The sequence below is a fragment of the Pelophylax lessonae genome (assembly GCF_965119305.1).
Source record: "Pelophylax lessonae genome assembly, chromosome: 13".
Taxonomy (NCBI): domain Eukaryota; kingdom Metazoa; phylum Chordata; class Amphibia; order Anura; family Ranidae; genus Pelophylax; species Pelophylax lessonae.
Genome location: NC_138780.1, coordinates 55,432,748 through 55,445,663, shown reverse-complemented (window position 1 = coordinate 55,445,663; position 12,916 = coordinate 55,432,748). Strand labels below are relative to the sequence as shown.

Below are 12,916 nucleotides of genomic sequence, written 5' to 3'. Positions count from 1 at the left end.
GAGCACCCCAATAGATACGCCCCTTTGCGTGATGTTGGGGAAACCAGTCAGGGACCAGTGATGCCCCTAGCTGCCAGGGGAAGAACTCCTCCAGTGAGGCCGGGAGAAAGGGGAAGGAAAGACAGGTGCTGGTGGTAGGGGACTTAATCATTAGAGAAGGACAGAGAGGGCAATCTGTCACAAAGACCGTGGGCGCCGAACAGTCTGTTTACCGGGCGCTCGGGTTCGGCACATCGCGGATTGGGTGGACAGATTACTGGGTGGGGCTGGGGAAGACCCAGCTGTCATGGTACACGTGGGTACCAATGACAGAGGAAGATTGAGAGTCCTAAACTATTTCAGGGACTTAGGCGCTAAGTTGAGGAGTAGGACCTCCAAGGTAGTATTTTCAGAAATACTACCTGTACCTCGAGCAACACCAGAGAGGCAGCTGGAGATTAGGGAAGTTAACAAGTGGCTGAAGAGCTGGTGTAGCAAGGAGGGTTTTGGGTTCCTGGAGAACTGGGCCGACTTCTCAGTCGGCCACTGGCTCTTTGGTAGGGACGGATTGCACCTAAATGGGGAGGGTGCAGCCGTACTGGGTGAGAGGATGGCCACAAAGTTAGAGGGGCTTTTAAACTAGGTGATGGGGGGGTACAGATGTAGAATTAGCCAGTGGAAAGCAAGATTCAGAGGGCAGAAATGGGGGCATTAGCGGTAGGGTGTTCGGAGCTCTTAAACCCAGGGTGGGTATGGGGAAAAAAAAAAAATCAAGAGAGCAGCCTAAAAACATCAAATGAGGATATATGCAACCGGTCAAAATTACGAGGTTTGTATACCAATGCCAGAAGCCTGGCCAACAAGATGGGAGAGCTGGAGCTACTGATGTTTGAGGAGGACTTAGATTTTGTGGGGATAACAGAGACTTGGTTTGACAGCTCTCATGACTGGATGGCAACCATTCAGGGGTATTCCCTTTATCGTAGAGATAGAGAAGGTAAAAAATGGGGAGGGGTATGTCTGTATATTAAGAACAGCATACAGGTAAATATGAGGGATGATGATGATAATGGAGCTATGGACGAGGCAGAATCCCTATGGGTAAAACTTCAAAAGGGAAGGCACTGTGGGGAAGGTAATATTGGGCGTATGCAATAGGCCCCCCAACCAGAGGGAGGAGGCGGACCTCCTTTTACAGATAGGATTGGCAGCAAGGATGGGAAATGTCATTATAATGGGGGACTTTAATTATCCAGATATAGACTGGGCAGAAGGAACCGCGCATTCAGCCAAGGCTCGGCAGTTCCTAAATGTTTTGCAGGACAATTTCATGGGTCAGATGGTGAATGCACCGACAAGAAACAATGCGGTACTTGACCTACTGATTACCAACAATACAGATATAGATGCGGATATAGAAACAGTGATTATAGGTCAATTAGTTTCAGTATTAAATTATAGTAATAGGAAACACAAGGGCAATCTAAGAACACTGAATTTCAAAAGAGCCAATTTCCCAAAACTGCGCTCTCTGCTAGAAAATATCAAATGGGATAGAACCCTGGGAACAAAGAACACGGAGGAAAAATGGGAGTGCTTCAAAAGCATACTTAACAAAGGGATTGACCAGTGCATTCCAAAGGGAAATAAATTTAAAAGAGCAAAACTAAATCCTGGGTGGCTAAACTCCAACATAAAAATGCATATTAATGCTAAAGGAAAGGCCTTCAAAAAATACAAGACTGAAGGGTCATTGGCAGCATTCAAGCATTACAAAGAGTGTAATAAGAAATGTAAAGACGAAATCAGGGCGGCTAATATAGAACATGAGAGACATATAGCGGAAGAGAGTAAAAAGAACCCCAAAAAATTATTTTGTATATAAACCGTAAGAAAGTGAGGCCAAAACACATTGGCCCTATAAAAGACGATAAGGGAGTTTAGGCCACAGAGGACAGGGAAAAGGTGGTAGTGTTAAATAATTTCTCCTCTTTAATATTCACAAAAGAATTGGGGGGCTACACTAACCCAGCTTGTAAGGTCAAACTAAACAACACACCTCAGGAAATACTGCCATGGCTAACAGAAGATAGACCGGATGGCTTGCACCCAAGGGTTCTTAAGGAGCTCAGCCAGGTGATTGCCAGACCATTATTCTTGATCTTTAAGGATAGTTTACAGATGGGTATGGTGCCAGCTGATTGAGAAAAAAGCCAACGTGGGACCAATATTTAAAAAGGGACCGAGATATATCCTGGGTAACTATAGGCCGGTCAGCCTAACATCAGTAGTCTGCAAAATTTTGGAGGGGATGTTAAGGGACCACATACAAGACTTTAGTAATGAAAATGGTATTAGTAATCAGCATGGATTCATGAAAAATTGTTCTTGCCAAACCAATCTATTAACCTTCTATGATGAAGTGAGCTGCCACCTAGATAAAGGTAAGCCTGTGGATGTAGTGTACCTGGACTTCGCAAAGGCCTTTGACACTGTTCCCCACAAACGCTTACTGTTCAAACTAGAGGAAAGGCGGTTTAACCTTAACCACTTTACCACCGGAGGATTTTCCTGCTGTACGTCCAGGCCACTTTTTGCGATTCGGCACTGTGCGACTTTAACTGACAATTGCGCGGTCATGCAACGCCGTACCCAAACGAAATTTACGTCCTTTTTTCCCCACAAACAGAGCTTTCTTTTGGTGGTATTTGATCACCTCTGCGCTTTTCATTTTTTGTGACAATTTTGAAAATAATATTTTTCTTCTTTGACAATATCCAATATATTCAATTTTGTCATATATTTAGGCCAAAATGTATTTAGCTACATGTCTTGGACAAAAAAATTCTCAATGAGTGTATTTTTAACCGCTTTAAGACCGCAAGATTTTACCCCATTCCTGACCAGGCCATATTTTGCGATTCGTCACTGCGTTATTTAACGGACAATTGCGCGGTCGTGCCATGCTGTACCCAAATTAAAATGTATGTCCTTTTTTCCCCACAAATAGAGCTTTCTTTTGGTTGTATTTGATCACCTGTGCGATTTTTACTTTTTGCGCTATATACAAAAAAAAAGAGCGACAATTTTGAACAACCAACAATATTTTTCACATTTTTTTTATATGAAATTTCCCCCCCCCCCCCCAAAAATGTAAAAATCAAAATTTAACATTTCAGGCCAATTTGTTTTCTGCTACATTTTTTTTTTTTACCAAAAATATCGCAAAAGTTAATCGCAGCTACTAACTACGGGAAATGTCATTTTTTTTTTTTTTTTTTTTACACTAGTAATGGCGGCGATCTGCGATTTTTTTTGTGGGACTGCGACATTGCGGCGGACAGATCGGACCCTTGACTGACATTGACACTTTTGGGGGTACCAGTGACATTATTACAGTAATCAGTGCTATAAATATGCACTGTTACTGTAAAAATGACACTGGCAGGGAAAGGGGCCAACTTTTATTGGTGATCAAGGGGTTATTGTATGCCTGGTGTTTACTAACGTGTGTGGGGGGAGGGGACTGTGTGACACAGGCACAGATCGCAGGTTCAGCTATGCTGAATCCTGCAATCTGTCACTGTTTTTCACTTAGGGGATCCGCCCGCTTTGTTTACACAAGATCCGCCCGCTTTGTTTACACAAGCGGGTGGATCTCCACACTTGATCCCCGACGATCGGGGTTGGAGCGGCAGTGGTCACTGCCGTTCCTCCCCTGGCCGGACTCCCGCTGTGACTGAAAACAGCGGGAGCGAGTCTCCAGCGGCGCGCGCGCGCCGCCCACAAGGGGAGGAGTCCAGCGACGTAGGTCTACGTCGCTGGACGATATCGAGCCACTTTGCCGCAGTAGGGTCAACGTGAGCGGTCGGCAAGCGGTTAAAATACGCAGGGGGTTCTTCACTGTGAGAGCAGTAAGGATGTGGAATTCTCTTCCGCAAGCAGTAGTATCAGCAGGGAGCATTGATAGTTTCAAAAAACTATTAGATGGGCACCTTAAAGACCACAGCATACAGGGCTATAAAATGTACGGTTAACAGCAAACACACACACATCATAGGTTGAACTGGATGGACTGATGTCTTTTTTCAACCTCACTAACTATGTAACTATAACTATGTAACCCCCCATACACACCAATAAACCGTATATCTGAGGATTTTTTCAACGACATCATCCTCCTGTCATGGACATTGAAATATCCATCTCCTATTTTTTGCTGCAAAGTCCCCTTGCCCTCACCTCTCCTTGAATGAGGAAGCTCCTGAACCAGACAACCAACTTGATATTATTTTCTTATTATACCTACAGATATATCAGTGACAATTTTGTGCTTCTTTCTCCCTTGAAGAAATCATGACAAGATATGGAAACATATTGGGATTGTCTGTTCTGGAACACTATTCTACTGGCAATACTTGCGCCTTTTAGTTGGTTTGGTAACTGCATTGTTGCACAAATATCTGTACACTGTTGTCTGATACTATTTGTATGTTTTTTAGGGCTTGAAGTACTGCTGTTCTTTAAGCCCTAAAACTTTAAGTTGCTGTACTGTTTTTTCTTTTAAAAATACAGTGGGTACGGAAAGTATTCAGACCCCCTTAAATTTTTCACTCTTTGTTATATTGCAGCCATTTGCTAAAATCATTTAAGTTCATTCTTCTTCCTCATGAATGTACACATAGCACCCCATACTGACAGAAAAACACAGAATTGTTGACATTGTTGCAGATTTATTAAAAAAGAAAAACTGAAATATCACATGGTCCTAAGTATTCAGACCCTTTGCTCAGTATTTAGTAGAAGCCCCCTTTTGATCTAATACAGCCAGGAGTCTTTTTGGGAAAGATGCAACAAGTCTTTCACACCTGGATTTGGGGATCCTCTGCCATTCCTCCTTGCAGATCCTCTCCAGTTCTGTCAGGTTGGATGGTAAACGTTGGTGGACAGCCATTTTTAGGTCTCTCCAGAGATGCTCAATTGGGTTTAAGTCAGGGCTCTGGCTGGGCCATTCAAGAACAGTCATGGAGTTGTTGTGAAGCCACTCCTTCGTTATTTTAGCTGTGTGCTTAGGGTCATTGTCTTGTTGGAAGGTAAACCTTCGGCCCAGTCTGAGGTCCAGAGCACTCTGGAGAAGGTTTTTGTCCAGGATATCCCTGTACTTGGCCGCATTCATCTTTCCCTCGATTGCAACCAGTCGTCCTGTCCCTGCAGCTGAAAAACACCCCCACAGCATGATGCTGCCACCACCATGCTTCACTGTTGGGACTGTATTGGACAGGTGATGAGCCTGGTTTTCTCCACACATACCGCTTAGAATTAAGGCCAAAAAGTTCTATTTTGGTCTCATCAGACCAGAGAATCTTATTTCTCACCATCTTGGAGTCCTTCAGGTGTTTTTTAGCAAACTCCATGCAGGCTTTCATGTGTCTTACACTGAGGAGAGGCTTCCGTCGGGCCACTCTGCCATAAAGCCCCGACTGGTGGAGGGCTGCAGTGATGGTTGACTTTCTACAACTTTCTCCCATCTCCTGACTGTATCTCTGGAGCTCAGCCACAGTGATCTTTGGGTTCTTCTTTACCTCTCTCACCAAGGCTCTTCTCCCCCGGTAGCTCAGTTTGGCCGGAGGGCCAGCTCTAGGAAGGGTTCTGGCCGTCCCAAACGTCTTCCATTTGAGGATTATGGAGGCCACTGTGCTCTTAGGAACCTTAAGTGCAGCAGAAATCTTTTTGTAACCTTGGCCAGATCTGTGCCTTGCCACAATTCTGTCTCTGAGCTCTTCAGGCAGTTCCTTTGACCTCATGATTCTCATTTGCTCTGACATGCATTGTGATCTGGAAGGTCTTATATAGACAGATGTGTGGCTTTCCTAATCAAGTCCAATCAGTATAATCAAACACAGCTGGACTCAAATGAAGGTGTAGAACCATCTCAAGGATGATCAGAAGAAATGGAAAGCACCTGAGTTAAATATATGAGTGTCACAGCAAAGGGTCTGAATACTTAGGACCATGTGATATTTCAGTTTTTCTTTTTTAATAAATCTGCAACAATGTCAACAATTCTGTGTTTGTCTGTCAGTATGGGGTGCTATGTGTACATTCATGAGGAAGAAGAATGAACTTAAATGATTTTAGCAAATGGCTGCAATATAACAAAGAGTGAAAAATTTAAGGAGGTCTGAATACTTTCCGTACCCACTGTATGTAATGAACATTTGCTTTTTATACAACTACCTACTTTTTTTGTGGTGTACATGACGTATTGAAACCCCGTTGGGACCAGAGTTTTTTCCTGTTGTGTCTTTGGCTTACCTGCCCAATCCTTTTTGCTCCCTCCATAGGCCCTGAATGGTTTACCTTTCTCTTGTGTCCCCGAGACCCGAAAAAAACGCCTTTGGAGGATAGGAGAAGAGTCCTCTTACACACCTCACCCCATTAAGCCTTTTATCAACTCATCCAAGGAGTCTCCAAACAATCGCTCATCCAGAAAAGGGAGATTGGTTAAGGCCTTCTGGAAGCCTGGTCAGCCGACCAGCTCTTAAATCACACCATGCGGCGTATAGCAATCCCTACCGCTGACCCTCTGGCAACCAGAGGGGCCATGTCCAAGGACACATCACACAAACACCAAGGCCTGGGCCATCTGGTCCGTAAGGCCAATCAAGGTCAGGGGAACTATCTGAGCATTCAAGTTACGCCTAAGCACTTTAACCCATACTGTTACCGTCTGTGAAACCAGAACAGACACCAAGTTTGGTTTTTGTACCGAACCTGCCAAAACATGTAGGTGGCGGGAAAGGGATTCCACCTGTCCGTCCACCGGGTCCTTGAAGGCCGGGGAATCTTCCACGGGTACCACAGTAGATTTGTTAAACCTGGAAGCAGGGTGGTCCACCCTAGGTGGCACCGTCCAGCGGTTCGAGATGGAGTCAGCAAAGGGATAACCGCGTTTAAAGCGCTTAGGCACCCCGCCATCGTTCATTCACAATATTGTGAAATTCCTCAGGACAAGGAACACCTGACCCGATTTCTTGGCTATGCGGGAGCCAAAACTACCCGTGTTCCTGACTGTGTGGGCTCCTCAGTCAATTGTAATATTTCTCTTACTGAACAAATTAGTGCTTTCACCATAGCGAGTTCCCACGCTGCGGCTGAGGACAGGTCCTCTTCGCCATCCAAATGCGAAGACAGGAATACCTCAGGGAGGGGGTTGTCCGTGGCGACCATATCATGTCTCTGAGTCAGAAGACAGAGAAGGCAACGGACATTTTTGGTTTCCAACATGTTTCATGACAAGAACAACCTTTGATGCCAGACATTCCAATGCTGCAGAAAAAAAACACTATGGACTGCGAGCCGGACATACCAGCAGTCACACTGAGGGGGTCTGATGGATCATTTACCACCTGGGACTCCATTTTGCAATGTGACAAAAAAAACACGCACTGCCCCTTTAAATTTGCAATTGTGGTCCGCACCACCCGATCTCGCTGTACTCGGAGTTACTCTTTAAACAGGTAGAAGAGTGGAATGACCAGAAACGACCCCCATACTGTTTCACCTCACAGAGGAATCAGCAACGTCTGCAGCATGGAGAACTGAGCACAGGAAGTGATGTCACAAGAAGGGACATCAATCCACAAGAGGTCAAACTGCCTGTGTAGTTCCAGGCTACAACAAAATGGCGCCAATACAAATGCATAGGAAGCCCAGGGAAAATGGCCACCTCACACACAGGGAGCCGATGCCCACACCTAAGATGGCAGCTAAACGCTGCCATGCAGTCAAGACCCAGATACAAGGCCACACCAGGGATCTACCTAAACAGACCCCACAGGATAAGGCACCACTGTATAACCCCCCCCCCCTTTGGGCGCCAGGCACCGAATATAGCGCCCCCATGCAGAAGCAGGGAGGGCAGGGCCTGGGATCCTGATAGGCCAGGGGGATCTTTTAGGAAAACGGGGTCCTATTATCCCCAGGAGTGGGCCCACATCCCCCCCCCCCCCCCCCCCCAAGAGGCCACTATTCTATTGACATGGGGGACTCAGTTTACTCACCATACCATGGACTGGGTGGGCCCCGCTCCAGACAGACCACCTCCCACCCTGAGTGTGGATGCTGCCAGCCGAGGGGTACGCTGTGACTCAGGGCGTTCCAGGTCGATGCGTCCTGTCAAGACATCCACTCGCAGGCTCTTCCCAGTCCACAGGGGCTCTGTTGTGGCAAGACCTAGTGCGGGACTATAACCTGCTCACTCTCGTTGGCCAGGCTGGGAGACCGAAAGGATCTATATTATCAGTGCGAAACCTCAGCCGGCTGTCGCTTGTAGTTCACCAGGAGGGAGGCCCCTGACACTAGCTAGTGTTCGAGAGTAAAGAGAAATAAACAGAAAAATTCCTAAAAACAAAAAACTGAGAAGAAGTTCCAGCAGGAAACCTAGATTCTAATCCTTCACTAGGCAGCAAGAAACTGGCTTGTGGCAGAGGGTGTGTGGGGTTATGCCGTGAACCCTGTAGGCATGTCAGTGAATTTTTTCCTGCCTAGTACTACTCCTGTAGGGGCAGCATAACCCTATAGTATAAGTATAAGAAGCACAAGAGCTGCGTCTGTCAATGGACAATAAAGAAAATGGCAGTTAAAAGGAAAAAATTACCAGGACCAGAGATCCCGGCAGGGAACTAGGTCCTTCCTAACTAGGCAGGAAAAAAAAAAAAAACTGAAGACCTATAACAGAGGGGGAGTATACCACCTAGGACTGCCCACCTAGGACTGCCCATAGGCGTAGCCAAGTCTTTTTTCTACTTAGTGTCCTACTCCTGTAGGGGGCAATCTAACCCTATGGTTCTGAATAATGGAAAAGCTGTGCCTGTCCATGAACGAAAGAAAAATATTTTTTCTCAAAATGTGCAGTCTTTTCGTTATATATCGCAAAAAAGTTTAAATCCCAGTGGTGATCCAATACCATTTTTAGGGGAAAAAAAGCACATCAATTTTGTTTGAGTACAGCACTCTATGACTGCGCATTTACCAGTTAAAGTCACGCAGTGCCAAATTGCAAAAAAATGTCCTGGTTAATAGGGGGTAAAACCTTCCGATCCTTAAGTGGTTAAGGCAGGGCTCGACAAACCCCGGGCGCCAGGTCGCATTGGCGACTATAATTAGCGACCTGGCGCCTGGGGTGCACTGCAAGAGGTGTCATGTCCCTTTTACGCCCCCCCCCCCAACCACTCACCGAGTGCACAGACTTCCGTGGCGTCCGAAAATTGAGGGTCGCGGCTTTTCGGCCTTCTTCAGTGAGAGAACCGGGAACTGGCGCCCTCTTGCGGTGGCCGGGAGTTTGACAAGCGGTAACTAATGGCTGTTTCCCCTGCCTGTCCTCAATGCCTGTCCATCTCCTTCCCCAAGAGGAGAGGGGGGAAGTTTTTGCAGGCTTCATCTCCCTGTCCACTTACATTTGCTTAAAAAGATAAGTGGACAGGGAGTGTGGTTATTATTCATTATTATTAATTTATTTTTTTAAATTAAAAAAAAAAAAAATTTTAATTAAAAATATATATTTTTCTTTTTTCAATTCTAAAAAAAATAAAAAATTTTCTATTTTTTTTCAATTATTATAAAAAAAAAAAAAAAAGATATATAATATACATTTTTGTTTTTCCTCATCGCCATGCCACAGCCGAAGGCCCCTTTCACACGGGCTGTCTGATCAGGTCCACCTGTCAGTTTTTCAGGCAGACCTGATCGGACCCTTCGGTCTCCTCTATGGAGCAGTAATCTGCAGCCATCTGATCCTGTCTGCCAAAAACAGACGGATGGTGGTTCTATTTTGTATCCATCCCATGGATCGGATCAGAGGGCATCGGATGGAAACAGACAAACTGGTGAACAGACACCCAACAAACCCACAGGCGCACGTACATGAACCCGGCCTTAACCTTGAAGCAAATCATTAAGGCCCTGTTCACACCTGAGCGTTTTTCAGCTCATAAAAACGCTCATCTCTGAAGTCTCAAAATGCCTTAACAAGCAAAATCCCATTCATTTCAATGACACCTGTTCACATATGAGTGTTTTGTCGCTTGAAGCTCAAAAAAAGTACATGAGCTTCTTTTTTGGCATTTTACAAGCATTTTTGTTAGATGTCAATGCTTGCCTCCAAACACCTACAAAGAAACGCTTGAAAAACAACCAAAAAAAATGCCTGAAAACTATGCTCGGATTTGAATGGAGCCTTTATAACAGCAGCTACAAATGAGTTTTAAAATTTTTTTATATACAATTGACTTTTTACTAAATATCATGAAGTTAAATATCAATTTGACTACCATTATTGGGAAGAAAAGCTCAGAAAAATGTATCCCTTTAAATTCTATGTATGTCTTATCATTGGTCTGTTGTGATGTTGAAAATCTTGCTTACTGCATATTTGGTAAGCAAAATCGCGTGCGTTTTCAGCACCATTAACTCCACCGTTTTCTTGACACTGTGGCCCCCGCCCGTGGGTGCACGGACTAAGATGCTGTGCTGGGCAGTAATTGAGGCCACGGCTTTGCAGCCTGCTGTAGCGAGACACTTCCATCTGGGAACTGGTGACCTCTTGTGGTGGCCGGGGCTGCAACAAGCAGTCACTGACGGCGCTGAAGGTTTACCCTGCCTGTTCTCACTGCTCGGAGAAGAGGTTGAGGGCTTGAGGCGCCCTGTCCTCACGGGTGAGTGGACAGGAAGTGTGGGGCAGCTGGTCGGAATAGCCTCAGTTCCATTTACAACCCCACAAAGATGGAAACAGTTTATTTTTCCATTAAAATTCTTTTTTTTTTTTATTATTCTCTCCCTGTCATGCCACACAGCCGAAGGCCCCTTTCACACGGACTGTCTGATCAAGTCCACCTGTCAGTTTTTCAGGTGGACCTGATCGGACCCTCCAGTCTCCTCTATGGAGTGGTGGATGTCCGCTGACAACCGCCGTCATTCGTTCCTGTCGGCCAAAAACAGACGGGATGGTGGTCCTACTTTCCATCCATCTGACAGTTTGAATCAGATGGCATCGGATTGAAATGGACAGGCAATCCATTTCCATCCTACTGCCCAATAGAGGAGAGCGGGACTGTGTCCATGTCCGCTCTGCATAGCGGAGCGGACAAGACCTGTCATCCACCTGCTCAGCTGGGATTAGCAGAAAAATCCCTGCTGTGCAAACGGATTCCGATTAGCGGAGGTGCACGTGTGAAAGGGGCCTAAAGTGGCACGAGTTACTGGATCTATTGTCTCCAAGTTGCTGCACTGTCCTTCCCTAATGAGCCATTGCCCACCACACCATCAAGTCAAGTACACACAGGCCGTATGATGGGCAACATCAGCAAGTTAATTAAAAACTGGCTGCCATTAGGCCAGTGTGTATGGCAGCTGGTCCAACAGAAGTCGGCCATTCCACATGCGCGGAAAAAAAACTGGCTCCTAACATTTTTAGCTGGCTCCTAGATTTCAAGCAAATTTGTCAAGCCCTGGGTTAAGGGAACTGGGAATGTGGGTCTGATGTATTAGCTTCAATGTCTCCGATATTGCCATACCCACCTCTAATCTTGTAATCATAGTATGTAAGGGAAAAGAACACACAATCTAGTGCTCTTTGTATAAAATATATTTATTAAAAAAACTAATGGTTGCATTTACATAGGTGGCACTTAAGCAGTGCTAGCTGCCCTCACATAAAACATGCATCGGCTTGTAAACATCCAAGAAGAGATGGCCACAGGTGACGTTATGCTCCAGGCTCCGCCATACGAGTTACCTCCAGGGGTATGGACTTTCATCAGTAGGGGTGGAGCTTCATAATATACCCACGTGTTTAATAGGCCGGGCAGTTAGTAGCCTGGCAACAAGTCACACAAGTGAATGCCTCATCTGAAACTGGATCCCGCTAAGGCATTAAACAAGCAGGTACGTTATGCAACTTCACCCCTACTGAAAAAGTCCACACCCCTGGACATAATGCGTATGGGGGCAGAGCCTGCATCATGACATCCCCCGTGGCCATCTCTCCCTGGGAGGTTTACAAGCTGATTCATGTGTTTTATGTGAGGGCAGCTAGCACTGCTTAAATGCCACCTATGTAAGTGCAACCATTTGTTTTTTTAATAGATACATTTTATACAGAGAGCACTAGATTGTGTGTTCTGTTCCCTTACATATTTGGGCTACGAGATTAGAGGCTGTTATGGCGATATAGGAGACTTTGAAGAGAGTGTGAATTAGTGCAGAGAGGAGAAAGAAAACTGGGGGAATTTTAGGAGAGAGGAGATCTGGGGGGATTTTAGGAGAGAGAAGAACTGGGAAAGTGGGAGGGGATATGTGCAAAAAAGAGAACGGAGGTGGGGGATTTATTAGAGAGGAGAACTGGGAAAGTGGGGCGAGTGGGATATGTGCAGCGGGGGAGGGGGGGGGTTAGCAGAGAGAACTGGGAAAGTGGGAATATATGTGCAGAAAGCAGGGGGAGGGGAATTTGTGCAGAGAAGAGCTGGGAGGGGGTCAATTCGTGCAGGGGGGCGGATTTTGTTTTCTGCACCCTGTGTTATAAGCACTTCTCAACGCTGCACCTCACACATTTCTGAGCCGTGTGTTCTACACTCCTGAGCTCTGTACTTTGTGTGTTACATATGCCTGAAAATGTGTCTTGTGCGATGTGCAGTTCTAAGTCTCTAAGTCTTACTAACTTAACTAACTTATTACCAATATTTGGCCCCGCTTTACTCCCCCCCCCCCCCCCCCCCCCCAAGGAAGGCAGGGAGGGCGAGTTCCTGCACCCATTCCCTGAGAACTAAAACCCTGGCTATTTCATTCTCCACTAGTCCACCAAATATGCGTTTTGACAAACTAATTACGCACGCCATCCCATAGGTTTACGAAACACTGGTATTTCTGCACAATTCATCAT

The 12,916-nt window shown here is 45.7% G+C and overlaps 1 protein-coding gene across 1 annotated transcript in view; it reads right to left on the bottom strand.

Moving 5' to 3' along the window:
* The window catches only part of ZFYVE26 (zinc finger FYVE-type containing 26), a 1,347,068-nt gene that overhangs the window by 1,252,739 nt on the left and 81,413 nt on the right, over positions 1 to 12,916 (bottom strand). The window lies entirely within an intron of this gene.